The 11,040-nt window shown below is 43.9% G+C and overlaps 2 pseudogenes; one reads left to right on the top strand and one right to left on the bottom strand.

The window, feature by feature from the left end:
* Positions 1–1,250: 1,250 nt before the first annotated feature.
* On the bottom strand, positions 1,251–7,047 carry LOC110316926 (annotated as a pseudogene).
* Positions 7,048–7,113: 66 nt separating this feature from the next.
* LOC110316927 lies at positions 7,114–7,391 on the top strand (annotated as a pseudogene).
* Positions 7,392–11,040: the final 3,649 nt, after the last annotated feature.

Genomic DNA, 11,040 nt, shown 5'->3' on the forward strand with positions numbered 1-11,040 from the left:
AAAATATTTTCTGGGTCTTTGAGTTGGAATTATTCTCCTTTTATTTCTATTATTTTTAGATTTGTTCTTTTCATAGTGTCTCAGATTTCCTGGATGTTTTGTGTCAGGAATTTTTTAGATTTAACATTTTTTGATCTATTTCTTCTATCATATCTTCAAGGCCTGGGGATTTCCCTTTCATCTCTTCTATTCTGTTGGCGATACTTACATCTGTAGTTTCTGTTCACTTACCTAGATTTATTTCTAGAATTTTCTCAGTTTACGTTTTCTTTATTCTGTTTATTTCCATGTCTTGGATTGTTTTATTCATTTCAACTCCTTTTCTTGCCTTTCTTTAAGAGATTTATTAATTTCTTCCAATTATTTTCTCTTTTCCTTGATGTGTTTTTGTTTCCTTGATGGAATTTGTTTACTCTTTAAGAACTTCTATCATTGTCTTAGGGTTTCCATTGCTATGTAGAAACAACATGACCAAGACAACTCTTATAAAGAAAAACATTTAACTGGGGCTATCTTACAGTTTCACAGGTTTAGTTCACATCAACATAGTCAGAAACATGATAGCATGCAGGTAGACATGGTGCTGGAGCAGCCAAGAGTTCTACATCTTAATCTGAAGGCAGTTAGAAGGAGACTGGACTCCACACTGGGTGTTGCTTTAGCGTTTAAGGCCTCAAAGCTCTGCCTTCACAGTGACCTGCTTCCTGTTACAAGGCCACACCTCATTCAATAAGGCCGTGCCTCCTAGTAGTGCCACTCCCTATGGCCAATTATTCAAACACATGCATCTATGGGGACCATGTCTATTATAACCACCACAATTATCTTTATAAACACGGATTTACAGTGTTTTTTTTTTTTTTTCTTTTAATCGTGTTGAAATATTCAGGTCTTCCTGTAGTAGGAAAGCTGAGCTCTGAGATCACAAGCTACTTCTGGCATCTGGTGGTGACAGGGTACCATGACTGCGGTTGATTGTGGTCTTAAAAAAGAAACCCTTTTTATTGATTTGTTGTGAATTTTATATACAAAGAACATACATACCCAATCCCACCTATTTCTCCCACCTCTCATACCTCCCTTCCACCCTTGCAACCTACCCCACAACAGAGAAAAAAAATCTCATGGAAACTGTAATATGCCACAGTGTGTCCTATAGTATTTATCTTCTTTTCTACACTTTTTTGCTCACAGATGTTTGTTTCAATGATTTGTTGGTGTGGTACTAGTTCTTGCCTTGTGGTTCTCTATCAACACTGGAACCTCACCGAGACTCTTCTCAGATATCCTGTTATTGCTCTGTTGTGGGTCTCTGTTCTCCTTGGAGGTTGCTGGCCATTGGTCTGAAGAGACAAAGAGAGTAGAGGTGGTGAGCAGGATTCTGACAGCTGTGAGTACTGATAGAATAACTTCCAGAGACCACTGCAGTGGGAAAAATCTACTTATTTTCCAGGAATAGGGTGTGTAAAGGCTTTAAGGGATATAGGTGGAAGGACTAATTGGTCATAATACAGTACCTAATTGTTATTCCAGTGGGAAGCAAGAGCAATACTTGTGTGCTGAGTTAAGGTCATTCTTCAGATATGGCCAGGCACATGTGTTCAGGGACACCTCTCCAGACAGTCAGGCAAAGAAAGGGAAGCCCTACTAAGAAAGAGAGTCCTCCATTTTGCTCCGAGCTCACAGAGCCATTGGACATGGGGAATTGAGACCTTAACATCAGGGTTCTCCAACAACCTGAGTCATGGAGATGCTTTAGTTTTGGATCTGTAAGATGGGCTCATTCATGTACCCCAGCAATTCATCCATGGGGTAGCTGTCGGTGTAGGCCAATTCAAACCCATGGATCTAGGCTTGAGAGGTATCTGTGGTCAGCCCACAGGCTGTCTAGCTCTCATGCCTTTGTGGCTGGTTCACCAGAAATCCCTGTGACCAGGGACTGCTCTACTGTGATGACCAGGCAGGGTGCAGGTCCTGCTTCCCCAAGTGCTCACAGTCCCTAGTGAGAAGCAGGGATTCCTCTCTGCTCTCATGACCCCAAGGCCAGGTCTCCTACCTACTACAGGTGGGAGGGGGAAGAGAAGGAGGGAGTAAAGAGGGGGGACAAGGATATCTTTCCCTCATTCATGATGAGATAGGAGGTAGGGCTAGTTCCCCCACACTTGTATCCCCAGGCCAGCTCACCTGCACCTTCTAAAATGTGGAGGGGCTGATCTCCTGAGTACAGTAGCTGGCTAGGTGCAGGGTCAGCTCTCCTGCTTTCACACCCCCAAGAGCTAGCTCTCCTTCAATGCCCAGGTGAAGGCTGGAGTCAGTTTGTACACTGACCTATCCTCCTCTGGCAGTCCAGACCAGGGACATCTGCCTGGCCTTTGGAGGTAACAGATCCCTGCTGCTGCAGGGCCATGGGCCCAGGTGTGGCCTCCATTGGCAGTACAGGCCAGGACCCCACCAAGATCTCATCACCAGTTATTCACATCAGGCTGTTCCTCACTACCTTCAAGTTTCCAGTTCTGCTTATAATCATTTTGCCCACATCCTGTTTTTTTCTTCTCTTCCACTTGTCTACCACTTCTTGCCCTTTTGTGGCACCCAGGGTCACTGAGTGTCTGTGGTTGTCTCAAGAATGGTCTTGGAAGTGCTATTGCCTGCTCATGCATTATGGTCCCAGGCAGGCATCATCTCCCACATGGTCTGCCCACACTCTCAGGCCTGCTGGGCACCAGATTGGTGATCATCTCAGCTTAACTCCCTGCCCAGGCTCTATGGTAAGGGTCTGGTGGGAAGCTGGGCTCACTCCTTGCCTGGCCTACCCAAGGGACCCCTATGTGGGGATCATCTGGCTTTGACTCACTCCTACCAGGAGTTTTCTAATGACAACTTGCCTTCCCAACATGATTAAAATTTTCTTTCCTTTTTGTAGTGGTGATGAGGGAAATTCCAGGCCTCAAGGATGCTAGGCAAGCACTCTATCCTGGAGATACAGTATCAACTAAGTAATTTATTTTAAAATTCATCTTTACTTTTTCGTGATATTGTTTTTTTCTTTTAAAATAAGATTTGTTTTCATTTTTATGTGTGAGCGTTGTATCTGTATGTTTGTATGTGCACCACATGCATGCCTGGTGCTCAAGGAGCCCAGAAGAGTACATCAGATCTCCTACTATAATCATAAGCAGCAGTGAGCTGCTACGTAGGTAGGTGCTAGGGACTGAACTCAGATCCTCTGTAGGAGCAGCCAGTGCTCTTTTTCACTGTGCCTCTTTCCAGCTCCAGCCAGAACATTCTGTACAGCCCACAAGTGTAACTCTATCCCACCTGACAAAAAGGTGTTCCCAGCTCAGCTGTGGCTCAATAAACTTTTATTTTTGTTGTTATTTATATTTATTAAAAATAATTTGTTTCCCTATCACAATAATTTGATTGCCTCTAAACACTGCCAACAACAAAGTTCATAGTTACACTGATGGTGGAGAATTCTCTGGATATACTCAATGTCCCAAAGGCTTAAAGGAGGAAAAAGGTACTTAAAACAAATGCAAATGATGTTGCGGGGAGAGATATCACATTCCCTTTCCTTTTCTTCTCATCATCAGCTGCAGATGGCTTTTGGGAGAATCAAACACAGTTGACTTCAGGAATCTCTTTATACCAATTCTAGCTTACCTTAACTATACCCTGGCTGTTAGCAGCAATCAGCACATTGGACTCCCCATCTGATAGTGCCCACCAACACATAGCACTGACAAATTCACTCATGTCATCTTCTTTCTGGTCTTTATCTAAAACACTCTTAACTGTATCAAACTTAAAAGTTAGCAAAGTCTTAGAAAGTCCTTTATAGTACAGGTAGAGGGAGTTGTTCTCACTTCCACAAGCTATATAATCGCCATTGGAAGCAAGGCCTACAAAGTTTCTTTTCATTAATATGACCCTTGAAGGAATGTAGACAGCATGTTTTCCCCACATTCCACAGTTTTAGTTGGCTGTCTGTTGAGGCAGAGACAATTTCTTTACCACTCACAAACTTGGCATAAGACACTGCTTTTTGGTGTCCCTTGAATACCATTATTGGCTTTTTAGAGTTATGAAGATTTTAGTAGTGGACATAGTGATCTGCACAGCCAAAAGTCAGTTGTTACCTGGAAGAGGGGTGCTACATCCACTCCAGTGAAGTCTGCTTGATAGCCCTAAAAGTCTGGAAGCGGTCATGAGGCAGAGTTTCAAGGAAAGAGCCTCCTGGAACCTTGGCATTCCAATAGCCCATATTCTCAAACCCTGTCCCTGAGTTAGTCTGGTGTAAGGATCCGTGTGCTCTCTTTCAGTATTGTTTTATTAAAAGTGCCTTTAAGGATTGATTTTGACATATAGCTAAGCCTTCACCAGTGTTCCAATGGTTCCTAGAAAGTCCCTCAAGCTGACACTGAGCTTGGAATTCAGTAATAATATTACCCATTCAGTAACATTCAAATTCACTTCTAGTAGAGACAGTGAAAATAATCAGGCATTACTATTTACTTGAATAGAGTTAGAAAAGCTCAGGGCTAGTCTGCATAGTAATTACTTAGGACAATAGCTGAGTCACACCCAAACACAGGAACACACAATGGCCTAGGGTTGTAGTATTATTCATGAAAAGTTTAGTAGAAGGGAATTCCCCTTGTGCAGGTTTTTTCACTAGGCCTAGAGAAATAGCATAATCAGGTATTTACTAAAGAACCCTCGGTGGTGGGTTTAACAATAGCCTACCTTAGTATCAGAGCATTCACCTGGCTCCTGAGTTTAGCTGATCTTAATTAGGGTTGTTCCTATTCTGAGCTGTAAACACGGCCTGGCTCCTGCCATCTTTGAATTTCTGCATTCTTTTTTTCTTTTGTGTCAATGTAACTTGGCAGATGTGTTCACCTGACTTTCTTGTTTTTCTTCTGTATTAAAAGTCTGGTGTTTGCTTGGAAAAACTACATTCAGATTCAGCACTCCCTTGGGTCTGCGTCTGTTTGTCAATTCTTGCTGACTCTTTGCCCATTTGTCTGAAACCCTAATTCCCACGGATTGAGGTGGGGCAACTAAGCCCGGTCTGTGGCAGAGGGGCTGAATTTCACACAGCAAACATTAACATTTGCCTCAATGCTTGCCATCGAGTTGTCTAAATTGATGACCCACAGCTTCACTTTTGCATCATCAGAACCTGAAGTCAGAAGTTTAGGATCCATCAGATTAAAGTCAACACTCCAACACCTCCTCTCATGTCTTTTCTGATAGACCTTTGACCTCTGCCCTGTGAATCCATCCCAGAGTATAACAGTGCCTTCATAATCACTGCTGGCTAGCAGGTTCTTATGGTAACTACTGCAAGTGATAGAGCTGATTTTGGAATTGCAGGTCATTTCATTCTCAGAGTAATGAATATCCACTGCAACCTGGATGACTGTGCCATGTTCATAGACTTTAATCTTCTTTGAAACTCTAGCAGTCAATTGCAAAATAGCCACAATCCCGGTCAAATTCAATACTAGAAACTATGCTGGAACCATTATAGAGATCACTAGCATAAGACTATGTGGCCAATGGTCTTGCTGCATTGTATCGAGTAAAGTTGGACAAGCATTACTGAAATTCATATAACTGGCTCGTTGTTCTACTGTCATCTGAGATAAGAGACATCTTTGTAGAAAACATAACACTGCTCTAAGTCTTCAAAATGAGCAGTGAGTCGCTTTCATCTTGATGCTAATGTGCTGTTATACTAAGGCTGTTTCTTTGTCTGAGAAGTCCCACTGAAACCTGGAGGTTGGCTGTACTCTGTAGAATCAATAATGCTACTGTGTTACAGAGAAGGAGCTTCAAATTGAGGCACTGTGCTATCTTCACTGAAGGGAGAGTACAAGCCACCCATTTCTTCCACTCTTTTAATATCCTCTTTTCTTTTCTTTTCTTTTCTTTTCTTTTCTTTTCTTTTCTTTTCTTTTCTTTTCTTTTCTTTTTCTCTTTTAGATATTTTCTTTATTTACATTTCAAATGCTATCCTGAAAGTTCCCTGTACCCTCCCCCCACCCCTGCTCCCCTACCCACCCACTCCCACTTCTTGACTCTGGCATTCCCCTGCATTGGGGCATATAAAGTTTGCAAGACTAATGGGCTCTCNTCCCAATGATGGCCGANNAGGNCATCTTCTGCTACATATGCAGCTAGAGAGCCTCTTTCAAAACACTTAATTCCTTCTGGTTCTGTTCCAATTGCTCTCTCTTATTTCTCCTTGCCACCTTGAGGAATTCCATAAGGATCTGTAGCTGAGCTGCATGTGCTTCTGCTTCCCACTGTTTGTCATGTATGCCTCCTCAGTCGTATCAAACAAAACCAATGGGACAGACGATGCCCTTGCTTTTGTCCTCATAGGAGTTGAGGAGCCCATTGCAAAGCAGGACAAGCAGAGGTCGCTTCCTACTGCTGCTGCCCAGGCTGGAGCTGCTCCCTCCAATGCCTGCACTAGGCCTGGCACTGCAGCTGAGCCAGGACTGGCCCGGGGACACCACCCCGCCGGCCCTTGAGCTGACAGACACCGCGGCCGCCACTAGTACAGGCCACGCAGGGCTGCTGAGGCCGCTGGAGCCAGTGGCCGGAGCCACACCGCCAGACACCAGCCGAGGCCGCCACGGACGAGGAGACGGAAGTTACACAGGAGGCAGCAGAGGAGCCTGGGCTCATCCCAGAGGAACCTGGAAGCTACCAGATATCATGACTCCCTCTCTCCCTGGCCCTGCACTCTGAGGCGAGGGCCCGGAAGGACTGTGACCCTTTATGGCCCCGGATGTGCCAGGAGGTGGGCGGGGGGGGGGGGGAACAAAGTTAGGCTTTCCACCGCCATGTCCTACGCGAGGGGGCGGGGCTTTTGTGATATTTTGAATCCACACAGTACTAGTAATATCATATAAAATTATTTATAATATACTGATTATCCACTGTGTCTTTGATTAAGTTTACAACTTGTTCACAGCTACTGCTCTCTCCTCTTTTCCCAGTCTCACCTTTACGAATCCCTCCCCTCATTGCCTCACTCCTTCTCCTCAAAGAAGGGAACTCCTTTGGTTATCAACCCACTACGGGCTAACAAAGATGGCGATCGGTGCGAAGCTGGGGCTGCGTGAGATTCGCCTTCACTTATGCCAGCGTTCCCCGGGGCAGCCAGGGTGTGAGGGATTTCATCCTGCAACGGTATGTGGAGCTGAAGAAGGTGCACCCAGACCTGCCCATTCTCATCCGCGAATGCTCGGAGGTGCAGCCCAAGCTCTGGGCCCGCTATGCTTTTGGCCAAGAGAAGACCATGTCTGAACAATCTGAGTGCTGATGAGGTAACCAGAGCCATGCAGAATGTGCTAAGTGGCGAAGCCTGAAGGGTGTCCACTGAGGACTGTGAGCAAGAGCACCTGAACCTGCTGGACTGAAGACAATGTGGGGAAATGTGTTCTTTTGGTCCTTATAAAGCTTACGCTGTACAGTGTTGCTTCAGAATTTCCTCTTCATTACCTTCTCCCTCTTACTGCGCAAACGCTGAGGCAAAGTAGTTTTATATAAAAATACTGCTTTATTTCTTATCAAAAAAAAAAAAACAACAAAAAACAATATGGGACATCTGGTTTCCTCAGGACCAGGCACATCTTCTGCCACTGAGGCCCAACAGGGAAGTCCAGGTACAGGGAGGGAGATGCAGTGGAAGAGAACAGTCAGAGACAGCCTCCAATACACTTGTTAGGGAACCCATATGAAGACCGAGTTGTACATTTGTCACAAATGTCTAGCTTCTGCATGCTTCCTGGTTGGTGGCTCAGGTTCTGTGAGTCCCCATAGTTCCAGGTTAGGTGACTCTCTTGGTCTTCTTGTGCTGTTCTTTACTCCTCCAGCTTGCTTACTTCTATTCTCCCTCTTCCAAGAGACTTCCCAAGGGGCACCTGATGCTTGTCTGTGGGTCTCTGAATCTGCCTCCATACACTGCTGGATGAAGTCTCTCGGGAGACAGTAAGGCCAGGTTCCTGTCTGCAAGCATAGAAGACTATCATTAATAGTGTCAGGGGTTGGCTCTCTCACAACAGATGGGTCTAGAGTTGGGGCAGTTATTGGTAAGCTGTTCCCTCAGTCTCCGCTCCCTCTTTATCCCTGCACATCTTGTAGACAAGACCTATTTTGTGTTGAAGGTTTTGTGGGTAGGTTGATGTTACCCTCCCTTCTCTGGAAGTCCCACCTGATTACGGGAGGTGGAAACTTCAATCTCTATATCCTTTGGTAGGGAATCTCAGCTAGAGTCACCTCCATAGACTCCCATATCCTCTCGCATCCCAAGCCTCCAGCAATTCACCAAAGATGACCACTCTAATTTCCATTCCCACTCCCAGCCTTCTCCTGCCCCTCCCATACCTGTTTGTCACCCTAGTTCCCCTCTTCACTCCTTCTTTTACCCAGTTCCCCATTTCCGTCCACTTCCAATGACTTTTTAGTTTCCCCTTCTGCAAGCTATTTGAGAATCCTTTCCTGGGACCTCCTTATTACCTAGTTTCTGAGTCTGTGGATTGTAGCATTGCTATGCTGAACTTATGGCTAATGTCTATTCATAAGTGAATACATTCCATACATGTCTTTCTGGATCTGGGTTACCTCACTTAGGATAATTTTTCAAATTCCATCCATTTGCCTGCAAAGTTCATATTATCTTTGCTTTTAATACCTGAGTAGTATTCAACTGAGTAGATTGTTTCCTGTTTCTGGCTATTACAAATAAAGCTGCTATGAACATAGTTGAGCAAGTATCCCTTTGATATACAGGGACTTTTTTTTTGGTATATCCAGGAGTCATATAGCTAGGTTTTGAGGTAGAACTCTTCAGGTAGAACTCTGCACCAGTACCGGGCCACCTTGGGCACAGAATTGGTGCACACCACCGCAGTCCCCAGAGGATTCTCCACGAGATCTTAGGATCACTGGTGATTGGAACACAACGTCAGTTCCAATCCAATCGCGAGGGACCTGAGACAGCAGTAGGGAAGCAGAAAACAAGCCTGACCAGGGGCACAAGTCCCTTCTGGTCTGCGCCAGCACCGGGTCACCTTGGGCACAGTATTGGTGGACACTCCCACAGTCCCCAGAGGACTCTTCCCCAGAGGATCTTAGAATCAGTGGAACACAACATCTGTTCCGAATCAATTGTGATGGACCTGTGACAGCAGGAACAAGGACACCAGAGCCCTTCCTGACCAGAGGCTTGGGTTCCTTTTGATCAGTACTGGTTTACCTTGGTTTCAAACAGAACAGACAGCTTCACCATCTTCAAAGAAGACACCACTTCCAGGCACTGTAACATGCCCAGGATCTTAGGATAACAGGATCCCAGGATAACAGGAGCCTTTTCACACCAGAATTTCAGGGTCTCAGAGGAAGCTTGACTGCCAAGAACTCTGACACACCCAGAATCTCAGGTTCACAGGAGTCAACAGTCAAAGGATAATGGAGAAAGCTAGACTCTGAGGAGTCCTGAATCAACTGGGATTATAGGAAGGACAGACTCCAATCAGATATATTGAGGGCAGCAAACACTTAAGATAATCAGATGGCAGGAGGCAAGTGTAACAACAGAAGCAACAGAAACTGAGGTTACTTGGCATGATCAGAACAAAACTCTCCCACCATAGCATGTCCTGGATACACCATCACACCAGAAAAGCAAGACATGGATCTAAAGTCACTTCTCATGATGATGATTTAGGAAGGAAATACAGGAAAACACAGGTAAAGAGCTAGAAGCCCTTAAAGGGGAAGCACAAAAATCCCTTAGAGAGTTACAGGAAAACACTACCAAACAGGTGATGGAATTGAACAAAACCATCCAGGATCTAAAAATGGAAGTATAAACAATAAAGAAATCACAAAGGGAGACAACTCTGGAGATAGAAATCCTAGGAAGGAAATCAGAAACCATAGATGCAAGCATCATCAGCAACAGAATACAAGAGATGGAAGAGAGAATGTCAGGTGCAGAAGACTCCATAGAAAATATGGATACAACAATCAAAGAAAATGCAAAATGCAAAAAGATCCTAACTTAAAACATCCAGGAAATCCAGGACAGAACGAGAAGACCAAATCTAAGATTAATAGGTATAGATGAGAATGATTATTTTCAACTTAAAGGGCCAGTAAATATCATCAACAAAATTATAGAAGAAAACTTCCCCAACCTAAAGAAGAGATGACCATGAATATACAATAAACCTACAGAACTCCAAATAGACTGGACCAGAAAAGAAATTCCTCCTGACACATAATAATCAGAACAACAAATGCACTAAATAAAGACAGAATATTAAAAGCAGTAAGGGATAAAGGTCANGTAACATATAAAGGCAGACCTATTAGAATTACACCAGACTTCTCACCAGAGATTATGAAAGCCAGACGATCAGGACAGATGTTATACAGACCCTAAGAGAACACAAATGCTATCCCAGGCTACTATACCCAGATAAACTCTCAATTACCATAGATGGAGAAACCAAAGCATTCCATGACAAAACTAAATTCACACAATATCTTTCCACAAATTCAGCACTTCAAAGGATAAGAATGGGAAAACACAAATACAAGGACAGAAATTACACCCTAGAAAAAGCAAAAAAGTAATCCTTCAACAAACCTCAAAGAAGACAGCCAAAAGAACAGAATCCCAACCCAATTACTTTTTTAATGTCTCTTAATATTAATGGACTCAATTCTTCAATTAAAAGACATAAACTAACAGACTAGGTACACAAACAGGACCCAACATTTTGCTGCTTACAGGAAACCCACCTCAGTAAAAAAGACAGATACTACGTCAGAGTGAACTGCTGGAAAACAATATCTATGCTTCAAATGCAAGGGCAACCACATTCATTAAAGAAACTTTAGTAAAGCTCAAAGCACACATTGTACCTCACACAATAATAGTGGGAGACTTCAACACCCCACTCTCATCAGTGGACAGATCCTGGAAACAGAAACTAAACAGAGACACTG

Source organism: Mus pahari, chromosome 2, assembly GCF_900095145.1.
Source record: "Mus pahari chromosome 2, PAHARI_EIJ_v1.1, whole genome shotgun sequence".
NCBI classification, from domain to species: Eukaryota; Metazoa; Chordata; class Mammalia; order Rodentia; family Muridae; genus Mus; species Mus pahari.